Here is a 16112-nt window from a genome sequence, read left to right on the forward strand (position 1 = left end):
TAGATGGTTCTTTAAATAACCTGTTTGTTACGGGGCTCTTAAAACAGCAGTTTCACTCCACGGCATAGTGCCATGTGACTTCACCTGCTGGCGATGAGAAGTAGGTGGTCAGCTTCTCCCTCACCTGGAGTGCCTGTCTGGGGGCGTTGTTGGCACCTGCCCTGGTGACATCAGGTAGGTGACCATTTGCCGTGCCCATCTCCATCCAGAGCTGCTCCTGGAATGACCTCCGCAGAGGTAGTTGTGGAGAACACGTGGCCTTCACGCATGCATCGACATTTGAGGGGCTGAGACCAAGCACTCTCCGATACATTCTCCACAGGCTGCCAGAGTCCCAAAGGCGCATTCAACAACTAACCTTGCCCTGGACAGTTGTTTGTTAAAGATCCTTACAGGCTTTGGCAATGGCAGCTGGCATCCAGCCTAGGGCTTCATAAGTAGGGTCTCAAAGGGAAGACCACGTCGCCGACAAAGACGAGGGGAACAGGTCCCAGGTCTTCAGCCCCAGGGAGTGATGCAGGTGGTGGAATCTCCAGGGTGCCATCCTGATGTGCCTGGCCGAAGGCAGAGTCCGGAGGGTCCTGCCATTACTTCCCTTGCCGTAAGCACCAACATCGACAACACAGAAATAGATGGTATCTACTACAGCCAAGAGTACAACTGAATATGTACCCTTATAGTTGTAGAATTGCGAACCTGAGCACGGTGGAGCCTGGATTACTACAGGTTTCCCGTCAATGGAGCCAAGACAATTGGGGAAATTTCACCTCTCCAGGAACTCAGCAGTGATGGCCCTCCAGTCTTCCTCCTTGGGGACAGGCATGTATTCACCAACCAGACAGTCCCAAATGGCTTGTGCCACAGAGGGGACAATGCCTGCCACCGTGGACCGTGCAACTCGGAAGCTGAATCCGATGGTCCTGTAGGAGTCCCGTCGCCAAGAATCTAAAATATAATTCTAAATAATTATCAGTATTGTGTGTAACTTGAATTCCACCCACATATTATATCTACTCGTATAGCTACCTCATTACTGTTTATTATTCTCTACTAATTATATTGTAATACTCAACCATCATTAACAATGCCTTGAAACAGTACAATTCAGTCTAACTATATCAATAAACTGTAGCCCAGGCCAAGTCTACTCTTAGAAAGAATGGTACTATCTACTTAAAAAAGCTTCTCCGGCTGTCCCCATAGGAGAACCCTTTTTGGTTCCAGGTTGTACCCTATTGGGTTCCATGTATAACCTTTTCCCCAAAGGGTTATACCTGGAACCAAAAAGGGTTATCCTATGTGGAAAGCAGAAGGACACTTGGAACCTTTTTCTCGAAGAGGGAATGCCAGTCCAATAAGAATGTAATGAATGACTAACTGTCTTGAACAACAATGGGTCCTGGAGAAGACTTGCCTACCTTCATCAGGACAGAAGGCACCACAACTTTTTCATTTGGTAACATTGCACAATTAAAAAAGGATTATAAACCAACTTTGGGAAAAGGTATAGTCCTAATGAACATTCTGTAAAAGTACATTGATGTCAAATATGGACTATTAAAGCTAGAGAGCCCTTTAGCTAGCTAGGTTGCACATAAAAACAATGTATCAAATATCAATCAATTATGGTATCAAAGGATTTAAAATGTACTTGAATTTAGCTTACCTGAGACAAATTGCCAGGCGTTTAATTGTGCTGATGGACTCCATCCACCAACTCCAGTTGGTATCCATCCGGGCGAACCTGGCTCCAACCATCTGCAGCAGGTGATCGAACTGGCTTTGGTCCAGACGAAAGTAACTTCGGAATTCCTCTCCAAACAGTCGATGCTCTTGAATGAGACGGTGGAACTCCCCTGCCTGCTTTCGGGACTTTAACCATCTCTGGACCTACACAGACCTGCGCTGTCGGCGGGGCTGGTCCCAACAGCGCGATCAAGACCACCTTCCTCAACGTTGGTCTCATTGTTGAAAGAGTCTACTATCTTGACTATTTATTATTACATTTTGCTCCAAAACTGCATTTGAGGGAAATTATATTAGACTCATCGAATAAATAATATACTTGGCAAATAAATGAATAAAACATGTAAATAAATTCTACAGTCAAACTGTTTTTATTGTGTTATCCCACATTTCTTTTACTGGATATGTGTGTGCAACAAAAATTCAACATCCACATTTAGCTACTTTCTGTCAAGTCTACGTGTACAATTTGATGCATACGTTCGATAAATCCAAGGTATTGTAAAGAAACAGCAGGGGGCAGGACTCCGAACCCTCGACCTTCTAGCCCAAAATCTAGCGCGCTATCGACTGTGCCGCAAAAGCATGCTAGCAAGTGCAAGCCAGCTAAATGGGAAAAATGAGCTAGCAAGTGCAAGCCAGCTAAATGGGAAAAATGAGCTAGCAAGTGCCAGCCAGCTAAATGGGAAAAATGAGCTAGCAAGTGCCAGCCAGCTAAATGGGAAAAATGAGCTAGCAAGTGCCAGCCAGCTAAATGGGAAAAATGAGCTAGCAAGTGCCAGCCAGCTAAATGGGAAAAATGAGCTAGCAAGTGCCAGCCAGCTAAATGGGAAAAATGAGCTAGCAAGTGCCAGCCAGCTAAATGGGAAAAATGAGCTAGCAAGTGCCGGCCAGCTAAATGGGAAAAATGAGCTAGCAAGTGCCGGCCAGCTAAATGGGAAAAATGAGCTAGCAAGTGCCGGCCAGCTAAATGGGAAAAATGAGCTAGCAAGTGCCGGCCAGCTAAATGGGAAAAATGAGCTAGCAAGTGCCGGCTAGCTAAATGGGAAAAATGAGCTAGCAAGTGCCGGCTAGCTAAATGGGAAAAATGAGCTAGCAAGTGCCGGCTAGCTAAATGGGAAAAATGAGCTAGCAAGTGCCGGCTAGCTAAATGGGAAAAATGAGCTAGCAAGTGCAGGCTAGCTAAATGGGAAAAATTAGCTAGCAAGTGCAAGCTAGCTAAATGGGAAAAATTAGCTAGCAAGTGCAAGCTAGCTAAATGGGAAAAATTAGCTAGCAAGTGCAAGCTAGCTAAATGGGAAAAATTAGCTAGCAAGTGCAAGCTAGCTAAATAGGACAAATTAGCTAGCTAGCTAAATTGCCATAAATGTTTAATGCTTTCGACCTGTCCCGAAATTAATATAATTGGTTCAGGTTTTTAAAAAATATTTTTATCTTCCTGTCGTTATCGCGTTTGGTGCGGGGGACAAAATACACTTATGCACGATGGCCGCGCAGACGGTTTGTGTTCCGTGTCACACATCAGTGGTGTCAACTGACGGACGAGGAAGTGGAGATCTAGAGTGTTTTGGCTCAGCTCCCAGCCTCAAACAGTTGATTCAAAAACTACAATGTGCCAACTAGAAGTCTGTTGGTGCATTTTTTTTGTACCCGTGTAATTTGACCTCAAATTGCGTGCATGGTAAGCAAAATACGTGCAGGTTGGCAGGTCTACAAAATGCAAATGTAACCCCTCTATTAAAATCTGGCTTAAAATATTTGACTCCATTATCCAACCAATCCTTCTGTATGGCAGTGAAATATCAGGTCCACTATTAGTCAAAATATACATCATGGGACAAAACACCCACAGAAAAACTCCACCAGGAATTTTGCAAAAACATTGTAAATGTACAAAGAAATTCTAAAAACCACACATGCAGGGCAGAGCTTGGAAGGGATACTCTTCTACTGCCCACTGAAAAAGGGCATGCAAATTGTGGGTGCACCTGCCCAATCAAATGAAGGGTCATACAAGCACAGATCATTTTGGTCAGACGTCTCTGCCCAGAGAGTGACCCCTTAACAAAACTGGCCCCAAAACACTAGGTTGACATTAACTATCTGGCCCCAAGGGCAAAACTTAGCTGGAGGTGATTAATAAGAATGCATACATCGACAATTGGCAAAGTGAGGTTGAAGGTCAGAGAAAGATGGAATGCTATCGAACATTGAAAAGAGACTGCACTTTAGCAGAATACCTGACTTGTGTAAAAGGCCCCAAAACAAAGGAAAACCTTATACAGAATTAGTCACCATTGTCTGGCAATTGAAACAGGACGCCTTCAAAAAACACAGCTGGCCAGAGAGGACACACACTATGTCATAACTGTGGGTCAGGAGAGAGAGTGAAAAACACTTTATAATCTTCTTCCCCAAATTCACAATGAAAATGTCTACACATTTTACAGAACAATAAAACAAAGATGTATATACTTTTGGGGGCAAGGTTTGTTGTAATCGACTTAGCAGCACAATGTCACAACTTGCCACAAGTTTCTTCATGTATTAACATTACAGTATATAGACTATATACAGTGCATTCGGAAAGTAAATCAGATCCTTTTGACTTTTTCCACATTTTGTTACAGCCTTATTCTAAAATGGATCCGATTTTTGTCTCATCAATCTACACATGATACCCCAGAAAGACAAAGCAAAAACTGGTTTAGGGAAACAATAAAACACATTTACATAAGTATTCAGACCCTTTACTCAGCACTTTGTTGAAGCACCTTTGGGCAGCGATTACAGCCTCAAATCCTATTGGGTATGATAATACAAGCTCGGCACACCTGTATTTGGTGAGTTTCTCCCATTCTTATCTGCTTATCCTCTCAAGCTCTGTCAGGTGGAATGGGGAGCATCACTGCACAGCTATTTTCAGGTCTCCCCAGAGATGTTCAACTCTGGTTCAAGTTCAGGCTCTGGCTAGGCCACTCAAGGACATTCAAAGCCTTGTCCCGAAACCACTCCTGTATTGTCTTGGCTATGTGCTTAGGGGTGTTGTCCTGTTGGAAGGTGAACCTTCGCCCCAGTCTGAGGTTGAGCGCTCTGGAGCAGGTTTTCATCAAGGATCTCTCTGTACTTTGATCTGTTCATCTTTCCCTCGATCCTGACTAGTATCCCAGTCCCTGCCTCTGGAAAAACATCCCCACAGCATGATGCTGCCACCACCATGCTTCACCGTCGGGATGGTGCCTGGTTTCCTCCAAAGGTGACACTTGGCATTCAGGCCAAAGAGTTCAGTCTGTTTCATCAGACCATGTACTACCTTTCACCGAGGAGTGCCTTCCGTCTGGCCACTACCATAAAGGCCTAATTGGTGGAGTGCTGCAGAGATGGTTGTCCTTCTGGAAGGTTCTCTCACCTCCACAGAGGAACTCTGGAGCTCTGTCAGCGTGACCATCAGGTTCTTGGTCACTTCCCTGACCAAGGCCCTTCTTCCTCGATTGATCAGTTTGGCCAGGCGGCCAGCTGTAGGAAGAGTCTTGGTGTTTCCAAACTTCTTCCATTTAAGAATGATGGAGGCCACTGTGTTCTTGGGGACCTTCAATGCTGGAGCAAAGATCTGTGCCTCGACACAATCCTGTATCGGAGCTTTACAGACAATTCCTTTCACCTCAGTGCATGTTAGAGCGAAAACCAAGCTATCAACTGTGGGACCTTATATATACAGGTGTGCGTCTTTTCCAAACCATATCCAATCAATTTTTGCCACAGTACCACAATTTACCACAGGTGGACTCCCATCTACTTGTAGAAATGATCTCAAGGATGATCAATGGAAACAGGATACACCTGAGCTCAATTTCAAGTCTCTTAGCAAAGGTGGTCTGAACACTTAAAAAAACAACACATACCTCATTTATGTAATACATTTTTGAACATTTCTAAAAACCTGTTTATGCTTCCTCATTATGGGGATTGAGGGGATATTTTTTTTTTTAATAAGGCGGTAACGTAACTAAATGTGGAAAAAGTAAAGGGGACCGAATACTTTCCGAATGCACTGTAAATACCACCTATCAATTTCATTTTATAATTGCATTTTTATTGTATTAGATTCTGAACGTTGACCATTACATTTTTGTATTAGATATACCACTGAGTGTACAAAACATTAAGAACACTTGCCTAATATTGCTTTGGGAAAATGTTGTTATTCATGCCATTAAAGAATATTGAAAGTGTGTGAGGGAGCGCGAGGGAACGAGAGCACGCGAGCGCGAGACCAGTTCAAACATACTGGGCTGACTCAGTTCCTAAGCATAGCAGCAGCCAGGGCAGTCCTCCCAAAAGTATCATGAGTGAGTGAGTGTGTGTGGGTATGCACACGTGTGCCTTCACTTGTGTGTGTGTGTGTTATATATACACTGCTCAAAAAAATAAAGGGAACACTAAAATAACACATCCTAGATCTGATTGAATGAAATATTCTTATTAAATACTTTTTTATTTACATAGTTGAATATACTGACAACAAAATCACACAAAAATTATCAATGGAAATCAAATGTATCAACCCGTGGAGGTCTGGATTTGGAGTCACACTCAAAATTAAAGTGGAAAACCACACTACAGGCTGATCCAACTTTGATGTAATGTCCTTAAAACAAGTCAAAATGAGGCTCAGTAGTGTGTGTGGCCTCCACGTGCCTGTATGACCTCCCTACAACGCCTGGGCATGCTCCTGATGAGGTGGCGGATGGTCTCCTGAGGGATCTCCTCCCAGACCTGGACTAAAGCATCCGCCAACTCCTGGACAGTCTGTGGTGCAACGTGGAGTTGGTGGATGGAGCGAGACATGTCCCAGATGTGCTCAATTGGATTCAGGTCTGGGGAACGGGCGGGCCAGTCCATAGCATCAATGCCTTCCTCTTGCAGGAAATGCTGACACACTCCAGCCACATGAGGTCTAGCATTTTCTTGCATTAGGAGGAACCCAGGGCCAACTGCACCAGCATATGGTCTCACAAGGGATCTGAGGATCTCATCTCGGTACCTAATGGCAGTCAGGCTACCTCTGGCGAGCACATGGAGGGCTGTGCGGCCCCCCAAAGAAATGCCACCCCACAACTGACCCACCGCCAAACCGGTCATGCTGGAGGATGTTGCAGGAAGCAGGACGTTCTCCACGGTGTCTCCAGACTGTCACGTCTGTCACGTGCAATCGAGGTAGAGATTGTGAGAAAGGGGAGCAAAGAGGGAGACCAAGAGAGAAAGCGAGAGAGAAACATGACAGCTCTTCAAGCACTGCCTTGCAGCAAGACGCAGGTGTCATTCAATCATTCAACAATGGAAACAGGCACGGACACCGTGGAGAACGTCCTGCTGCCTGCAACATCCTCCAGCATGACCGGTTTGGCGGTGGGTCAGTTGTGGGGTGGCATTTCTTTGGGGGGCCGCACAGCCACAGGTGGGGGGGTTTGTGCTTACTGCCCAACACCTGCAGGACGTTTTTCATTTGCCAGAGAACACCAAGATTGGCAAGATTGGCATTATAATGGTACGTGCTTGGCTGTGTGGAAGGGCTCATAAGCCAAGCAGGAAGCCATAGCTACCGTAGTCACACAATGGGGACGGGATGCATACCTTTCCACAGCATTATAACCTTCTATATGTTGGCTGCATTCACATAACAGAATAAATAATTAGGGTGCTCAAATGAACACGCTAAAAAGTTATTCTCACATATGCATCACTGTTGAGGCTCTTTGTTCCACTGGGAGCTAAAAGGAATACGTGAAGTAACTTAACTCTTATCCGCCTCTTGTTAAGAGAACAGTCGAGCCAAATTAAGAGTGTACGTGTGTTGGTGCCGTCACTGCAAGTGTGTGTTTCCCTTCTTGAAGTTCCATTTATATTTATGACCTCTAATCCTGTTCCGGGTGTCGGAAGTAGTAGCGTCTGGCTATCCATTGAGCTCAGCTGGACATACAACAAAGTGGGAAACACCTGCTTCTGTCAGTAGCCCTTGAGCCGGCAGGCCTGCGTCCTCTCTCTCGCTCTCTGTGTGCAAGTGAGTGAGTGCATTCTCTGTGCGTGTGTCTCCGTGTGTGTGCGTCTCCATGAGAGTGGTCTCCTATTGTTCATCCAGTCACAATCTACAAACTTTCACGGCGCGCTTTCCACACAGGAAACGGAAACGCGTCATTGCTACGTAAAAGTGTGCTACATCCTTTCCCCTGTAACATTTCTGACTGGAGTGCTTTTCCAGAGAGTGACAATGCATATGATGCTATGCACGTGTCCATTAGTGTGCCTGGAGAAGTGGGTCAATTCCAATTTAGCCAAAAATGTTCCATGAGTTGGGATTATGGTTCATTGTTTACCTAGCTAGCTAGCTACCAGTCTTAACAAAAGACTCCACTATGCAAGTTAGCATTTCGGTTGCGTTCGTAAATTCAGTCTGGCCATCTACTCCAATTTCAGAGCACTCATTTAAGTGTGCAGAATAACTGATGAATTCACAAATGCTCAACACCCGTTGAATATGGACAGTGCCAGTAAACTTCAGCAAAGAAGCATAATTAAATTCTTGCCAGCAGCAGAGTTACAATCACCAATGCTCTGGATAACCTGAAAACAGCCTAACCAGTCTTGCTTGGGCAAGTAAAATGGTCAGAGTTTGGGTGGGGGCTAAAGCTTAAGAGGGTATGAACGATGCTGAATGGGGGTAGACAAAGAAGAGCTTTCCAGTAGGTACCAAAACATTCAAATAGCCATTTTCTCAAAAGTGAGGTTGCAAGTTTATCAACTTTCAAAGCAGAATTATTTTCCCATTGTTCCTCAAATGCAGTGTACCATTTTACCATTTTATAGCGCTCCTTCTCTGCTTTTATACAATGTAAAAAACACAACTTGCTACACAAGACCGAATTAAGGTGGTCAGTCACAATTGGGATGAGGTCGGGTGATTGTGGAGGACAGATCATCTGATGCAGCACTCCATCACTCTCCTTCTTGGTCAAATAGCCTTTACACAGTTGGGTCATCTTCCTGTTGAAAAACAAAAAGGTAGTCCCACTAAGCGCAAACCAGATGGAATGGCGTATCTCTGCAGAATGCTGTGGTAGCAATGCTGGTTAAGGACTCTCGAGCGGCGCAGCTTTCTAGGGCACTGCATCTCAGCGCAAGAGGTGTCACTACAGTCCCTGGCTCGAATCCAGGCTGTATCACACCCAGCCGTGATTGGATGTCCCATAGGGCGGAGCACAATTGGACCAGCATCGTCCAGGTTTGGCCAGGGTAGGCAGTCATTGAAAATAAGACTTTGTTCTTAACTAACTTGCCTAGTTAAATAAAGGTTAAATAAATAAAAAGTGTGCCTTGAATTCTAAAGAATCACCAGCAAAGCACCCCACATGGCGTTTGGAAACTAAAAGGACAGATTTCCACCGGTCTAATGTCCATTGCACATGTTTATGGGCCCAAACAAGTCTTCTTGTTAATGGTGTCCTTATGTAGTGGTTTCTTTGGCAGCACTTCAGCCATGAAAGCCTGATTCACACAGTCTCCTCTGAACAGATGTGTCTTATTTGAACTCTATGAAGCATTTATTTGGGCTGCAATTTCTGAGGCTCATAACGAGGGAAGCACAATATATCGGAAGCGGCCGATATCTAGTTTAAAACTTGCTAGGGATACGGGGCAGCATTTTCACTTTGGATGAATTGCGTGCCCATAGTGAATTGCATCCTACTCTGTCCTAGATTGCTAATATTTGCATATTATTATTACTATTGGATAGAAAACACTGAAGTTTCTAAAACTTTTTGAATTATGTCTGTGAATATAACAGAGCTCATAGGGCAGGCAATCTTTTCCACTTCCAAACAGGAAGTGGAAATTCTGAAGGCGGGTTGAATTTTAAGTCATCGCCTATTCACTTCCAAACAAGATATGGATCTGTTAGCACTTCCTACGCCTTCCACTAGATGTCAGCATTCAGTAGAAAGTGGAATGAACATCCTAGTGTGAATTTTGACCGAATGGGAGGGGAATGAGTCACTGTCCTGGCTGCGCAATTGTCTGTTGATATCACTTGCGTTCCATTAGACTGCAGACAAAAACGAATGCTCCGGTTGGAACGTTATTGGATATATGAAAATAACATCCTGAAGATTGATTCTCTACTTAGTTTGACCAGTTTATTCAACCTGGAATATATCTTTTTGAAGTTTTCGTCCGAGTTCGCCTGGACCAGCGCCAGCTTTTGGGAACGTGAGCTGAAAGTGGTAGCAAATGCAGCTAATTGGCCACTAGTAATGGACATTGTCGAACAAAACAACGATTTATTGTGGAACTAGGATTCCTTGCACTGCATTCTGATGAAAGATCACCAAAGGTAAGATAATATTTATGATGTAATTTCATATCTGTTGACTCCAACATGGCGGAGAAATATATTTACTTCTGAGCTCCGTCTCAGATTATTGCATGGTATGCTTTTTTCGTAACGTTTTTTAAAAATCGGACACAGCGGTTGCATTAAGAACCAGTGTATCTTTAATTATATGCAAAACATGTATCTTTCGTCAAAGTTTATGATGAGTATTTCTGTTATCTGATGTAGCTCTCTGTAATTAATCCTGATATTTTGGAGGCATTTCTGAAACATGCCGTCAATGTAAACCGATATTTGTGGATATAAATATGTATATTATCGAACAAAACACAAATGTATTGTGTAACATGATGTCATATGAGTGTCATCTGATGGAGATTATCAAAGGTTAGTGATTAATTTGATCTCTAATTCTGCGTTTGTGACCATCTTTGGCTGGGAAAAATGGCTGTGTGTTTTTTTGGATTTGGTGGTGATCTAACAAATGTGTCGCTGTAAAAAAAAAAAAAAAAAAAAAAAAATTTTTTTTTTTTTTTTAAATCGGACATGATGGGTAAGATTAACAAGATGTTTATCTTTCATTTGCTGTATTGGACTTGTTAATGTGTGAAAGTTAAATATTTCATAAAAATATTTTTACATTTCCCGCGCCACCTTTCGGCTAAATGAGGGGGGGGGGGTCCGTTAGCAGAGCGTGTGTCCTAGACAGGTTAACGCCCCGATGTGCAAAACCGATGTAAAAGCTGACGTGCATACCTATATAACGTAGCTACAGTTGAAGTCGGAAGTTTACATACACCTTAGCCAAATACATTTCAACTACATTTTTCACAATTCCTGACATTTAATCCTAGCAAAAATTCCCTGTCTTAGGTCAGTTAGGATCACCCCTTTATTTTAAGAATGTGAAATGTTAGAATAGTAGAGAGAATGAATTATTTCAGCACATTCCAGTCGGTCAGAAGTTTCCATACACTCAATTAGTATTTGGTAGCATTGCCTTTAAATTGTTTAACTTGGGTCAAACGTTCCGGGTAAACTTCCACAAGCTTCCCACAATAAGTTTGGTGAATTTTGGCCCATTCCTCCTGACAGAGCTGGTGTAAACTGAGTCAGGTTTGTAGGCCTCCTTGCTCACACACACTTTTTCAGTTCTGCCCCAAATTGTCTATAGGATTGAGGTCAGGGCTTTTTGATGGCCACTCCAATACCTTGACTTTGTTGTCCATAAGCCATTTTGCTGATAAGCAACTTTGGAAGTATACTTGGGGTCATTGTCCATTTGGAAGACCAAGCTTTAACTTTAACTAACTGATGTCTTGAGATGTTGCTTCAATATATCCACATAATTTTCCTCCTCATGACACCATCTATTTTGTGAAGTGCACCAGCCCCTCCTGCAGCAAAGCACCCCCACAACATGATGCTGCCCGCCCCCGTGCTTCACGGTTGGGATGGTGTCGTTTGGCTTGCAAGCCTCCCCCTTTTTCCTCCAAACATAACGATGGTCATTATGGCCAAACAGTTCTATTTTTGTTTCATCAGACCAGAGGACATTTCTCCCAAAATCACAATCTTTGTTCCCATGTGCAGTTGCAAACGGTAGTCTGGCTTTTTTATGGCAGTTCTGGATAATGTGGCTTCTTACTTGCCTCTGAGTGGCCTTTCAGGTTATGTCGAAGTAGGACTCGTTTGACTGTGGATATTGATGCTGGAGGAAACAGGTACAAAATAATCTCCACAATGTCCTTTGCTGTTGTTCTGGGATTGATTTGCACTTATCGCACCAAAGTACCTTCATCTCTAGGAGACAGAACGAGTCTCCTTCCTGAGCGGTATGATGGCTGTGTGGTCCCATGGTGTTTATACTTGTGAAACTTGTTTGTACAGATGAACATGGAACCTTCAGATGTTTGGAAATTGCTCCTAAGGATGAACCAGACTTGTGGAGGTCTACAATTATTTTTCTGAGGTCTTGGCTGATTTCTTTTGATTTCCCCATGATGTCAAGCAAAGAGGCACTGAGTTTAAAAGGTAGGCCTTGAAAAACATCCACAGGTACACCTCCAATTGACTCAAATCAATGGCTTCAAAGCCATGCCATTTTCTGGAATGCATGCATGTATGTATATAACTTCAACTGTATATGACGTAATGACACCACATATAGTGGGGAGAACAAGTATTTGATAACCTGCAAAATCGGCAGTGTTTCCTACTTACGAAGCATGTAGAGTTCTGTAATCTAAAACAAAAATCCAGAAAATCACATTGTATGATTTAAGTAATTAATTTGCATTTTATGCAAAATGCAATGTGATTACACCAATTTTCACATAAATATGTTGGGCATTGGTATAGCAGAGTTTATACGCAGGTGTACACTGTATACCCACGTTCTTTCAGTGCACATTGCATTTACTCACTTCTTACCAAATCTTATCAAAGTAGTGTGGTACAAGAGAAATCATGTACAAAGTAGCCTACACAATTCCCGTGAAATATTTGGCAGTATGGGTTTGAAAAGTGCGAGTGAAACCATAGCATATGCGTATATTATTCAGCACCACACATGCAGGTAATGCGGCTTGGTCGGTGCTGGCTGAACACACCAAACCGGATCAAAGATTTCAGCACCGGACAGCTCCGCACTCCACTCTGTGTCCTCTGACTCCTGAATTCACATTCATAACGAGAATTGTACATTTATTCCCAAGTCTCATGAGTTCTACAGTTTAGCCTAGCCGCGTTATTTTGCTTCTCACTAGAAGAGCTTTAGGGACATATGAGGTTTAGGCCAGGGCCCTGACTCGATCCGGTAGCGATCACCATTTCCCCTATAGACAAAATAGCCTAGGCCTGCAAAGACTTCAGCCTAGTAAAGTCCTACAACAATAGTAATGTGGAAACCATGGTGTATGGAATTTAATGTAGCCTAAACCTTTTTTTGTAAACCATAAATATCCTCTAGCATAACGCACAATACAGAGATGAATCAGCAGCGACTAGCATCCAAGCCTTCAGCTGCTGTGAAGTTAATAACTCTGAGTATCCTGTTCAGGTACAAAAAAAGCGGTTCCTTTTCTTACCGCTGCATCTGGTCCCTTTGCCTAACATATCAACCAAAAGGGCTAGGTCTATTATTTCATTCTGGATACCATGGTGGATGTATTTCGCATTTACATTAATTTTAGGTAACTCAAATTTTTCACACACACGGTGCCTTTCATTTGCCAGACAGGCCGTTTGGGAAATCTTTGGCCAATGTAGTGTATTACCCACTTCTCCATGCTCCACAACTACACCACTGATGTCTGGGTACTTTGCTGGAAAATGTTGCCCCAGTCACTTTTACTCAGGCCCAGCCGCACAGCAATTTCTACCTGCGCCTCTGCTATAACGGTGTTTTTCTTTTTAGCTCTCCTAGCTATAGCAAGCACACCTGTAGTTGTTTTGTTTGGAACACAGCCCTGCATCCCCACATCACAAAATTACTGTTTACACAATCCAAAAACGTCCCATTATAAAATCGCAATCAGGGTCAGGTGGGCATCATTTGAAAGCTTATTTTATTGCCAACATGACTAGCTACATTATCAAATATGATCTTATTGTGTTAGGCTTTCACAGGGCAATTCAGTGAAACAGATCGTAATTTGTGTGCATAGAAAGGCGTGCATTCAGGTGCATTCTCCGCAGCAAATTTTCTTCACAATAGACAAAAATAGGCTCATTGTTTTCAGAACAACATACATGATGCCATGTCACCTTGGAACTGTAAATCAAAGTGATAAATGCTGACACCGTATATAACATGAGTTTTATGATATGAAAATGTGAAGTGTACATTTGGAAATTTGGCTTGCATGAAAGACATCAAAGCGGTATTCATTAGAATCCTCAAACGTCTCATCTTTCACAATAGATAGAGTCCTCTTAAATTCACATAATTTCCCACTCAGACAAACATTTTCTTTGGCAAAAGTTGCCTACTTAGTGGGAGGGATGGAGGCAACTTCTTGTCACGTGCTCAAATTCAGAACGGCTTTCAGTCAAAACCCATACAGTGCTGTGAAGCAAAGAGCCTGAGCGCTCGTTTATAGCATGTTTCTGTACATTTTCAACTCGTATAGGGGTACAAGTGTAAAGGGCTACGACTTCTTCTCCAGTGCGTTTTCAGAAAGGTGGCGAGAGGATGCAAGGAATCAAGAAACAATTTGAGAAAGAGACAGTCAACTCATTTGTATTTATTATGGATCCCCATTAGCTGCTGGCAAACCTCTCTTTTGTGTCGTCTGAGATTCCCAAAGATTGGAAAGCAGCTGCGGTCATCCCCCTCTTCAAAGGGGGGGACACTCTTGACCCAAACTGCTACAGACCTATATATATCCTACCATGCCTTTCTAAGGTCTTCGAAAGCCAAGTCAACAAACAGATTACCGACCACTTCGAATCTCACCATACCTTCTCTGCTATGCAATCTGGTTTCAGAGCTGGTCATGGGTGCACCTAAGCCACGCTCAAGGTCCTAAATGATATCTTAACCGCCATCGATGAGAAACTTTACTGTGCAGCCGTATTCATTGATCTGGCCAAGGCTTTCGACTCTGTCAATCACCACATCCTCATCGGCAGACTCGACAGCCTTGGTTTCTCAAATGATTGCCTCGCCTGGTTCACCAACTACTTCTCTGATAGAATTCAGTGTGTCAAATCGGAGGGTCTGCTGTCCGGACCTCTGGCAGTCTCTATGGGGGTGCCACAGGGTTCAATTCTTGGACCGACTCTCTTCTCTGTATACATCAATGAGGTCGCTCTTGCTGCTGGTGAGTCTCTGATCCACCTCTACGCAGACGACACCATTCTGTATACTTCTGGCCCTTCTTTGGACACGGTGTTAACAACCCTCCAGGCAAGCTTCAATGCCATACAACTCTCCTTCCGTGGCCTCCAATTGCTCTTAAATACAAGTAAAACTAAATGCATGCTCTTCAACCGATCGCTACCTGCACCTACCCGCCTGTCCAACATCACTACTCTGGACGGCTCTGACTTAGAATACGTGGACAACTACAAATACTTAGGTGTCTGGTTAGACTGTAAACTCTCCTTCCATACCCATATCAAACATCTCCAATCCAAAGTTAAATCCTAATCTTGGCTTCCTATTTCGCAACAAAGCATACTTCACTCATGCTGCCAAACATACCCCTGTAAAAAACTGACCATCCTACCAATCCTCGACTTTGGCTATGTCATTTACAAAATAGCCTCCAATACCCTACTCAACAAATTGGATGCAGTCTATCACAGTGCAATCCGTTTTGTCACCAAAGCCCCATATACTACCCACCATTGCGACCTGTACGCTCTCGTTGGCTGGCCCTCGCTTCATACTCGTCGCCAAACCCACTGGCTCCATGTCATCTACAAGACCCTGCTAGGTAAACTCCCCCCTTATCTCAGCTCGCTGGTCACCATAGCATCTCCCACCTGTAGCACACGCTCCAGCAGGTATATCTCTCTAGTCACCCCCAAAACCAATTCTTTCTTTGGCCGCCTCTCCTTCCAGTTGCTGCCAATGACTGGAACGAACTACAAAAATCTCTGAAACTGGAAACACTTATCTCCCTCACTAGCTTTAAGCAACAACTGTCAGAGCAGCTCACAGATTACTGCACCTGTACATAGCCCACCTATAATTTAGCCCAAACAACTACCTCTTTCCCTACTGTATTTTATTTATTTATTTATTTAGCTCCTTTGCACCCCATTATTTTTATTTCTACTTTGCACATTCTTCCATTGCAAATCTACCATTCCAGTGTTTTACTTGCTATATTGTATTTAATTTGCCACCATGGCCTTTTTTTGCCTTTACCTCCCTTCTCACCTCATTTGCTCACATCGTATATAGACTTGTTTATACTGTATTATTGAGTGTATGTTTGTTTTACTCCATGTGTAACCCTGTCGT

General features: G+C 43.4%; 1 protein-coding gene across 4 annotated transcripts in view; it reads right to left on the reverse strand.

The window, feature by feature from the left end:
• Positions 1–16112, reverse strand: part of LOC112261465 (protein Smaug homolog 1) — a 113498-nt gene that overhangs the window by 86370 nt on the left and 11016 nt on the right. The window contains exon 1 of one of the 4 annotated variants that reach the window (XM_024436801.2): positions 125–1032. The exons of the other annotated variants lie outside the window; for them this stretch is intronic. The gene's annotated coding sequence lies outside the window, so the exon portion shown is untranslated. Of the gene's footprint in view, positions 1–124; positions 1033–16112 lie in introns of those variants that run through there. 4 annotated transcript variants of the gene reach the window in all.

This window comes from Oncorhynchus tshawytscha, linkage group LG11 (genome assembly GCF_018296145.1).
Source record: "Oncorhynchus tshawytscha isolate Ot180627B linkage group LG11, Otsh_v2.0, whole genome shotgun sequence".
Classification (NCBI taxonomy): Eukaryota; Metazoa; Chordata; class Actinopteri; order Salmoniformes; family Salmonidae; genus Oncorhynchus; species Oncorhynchus tshawytscha.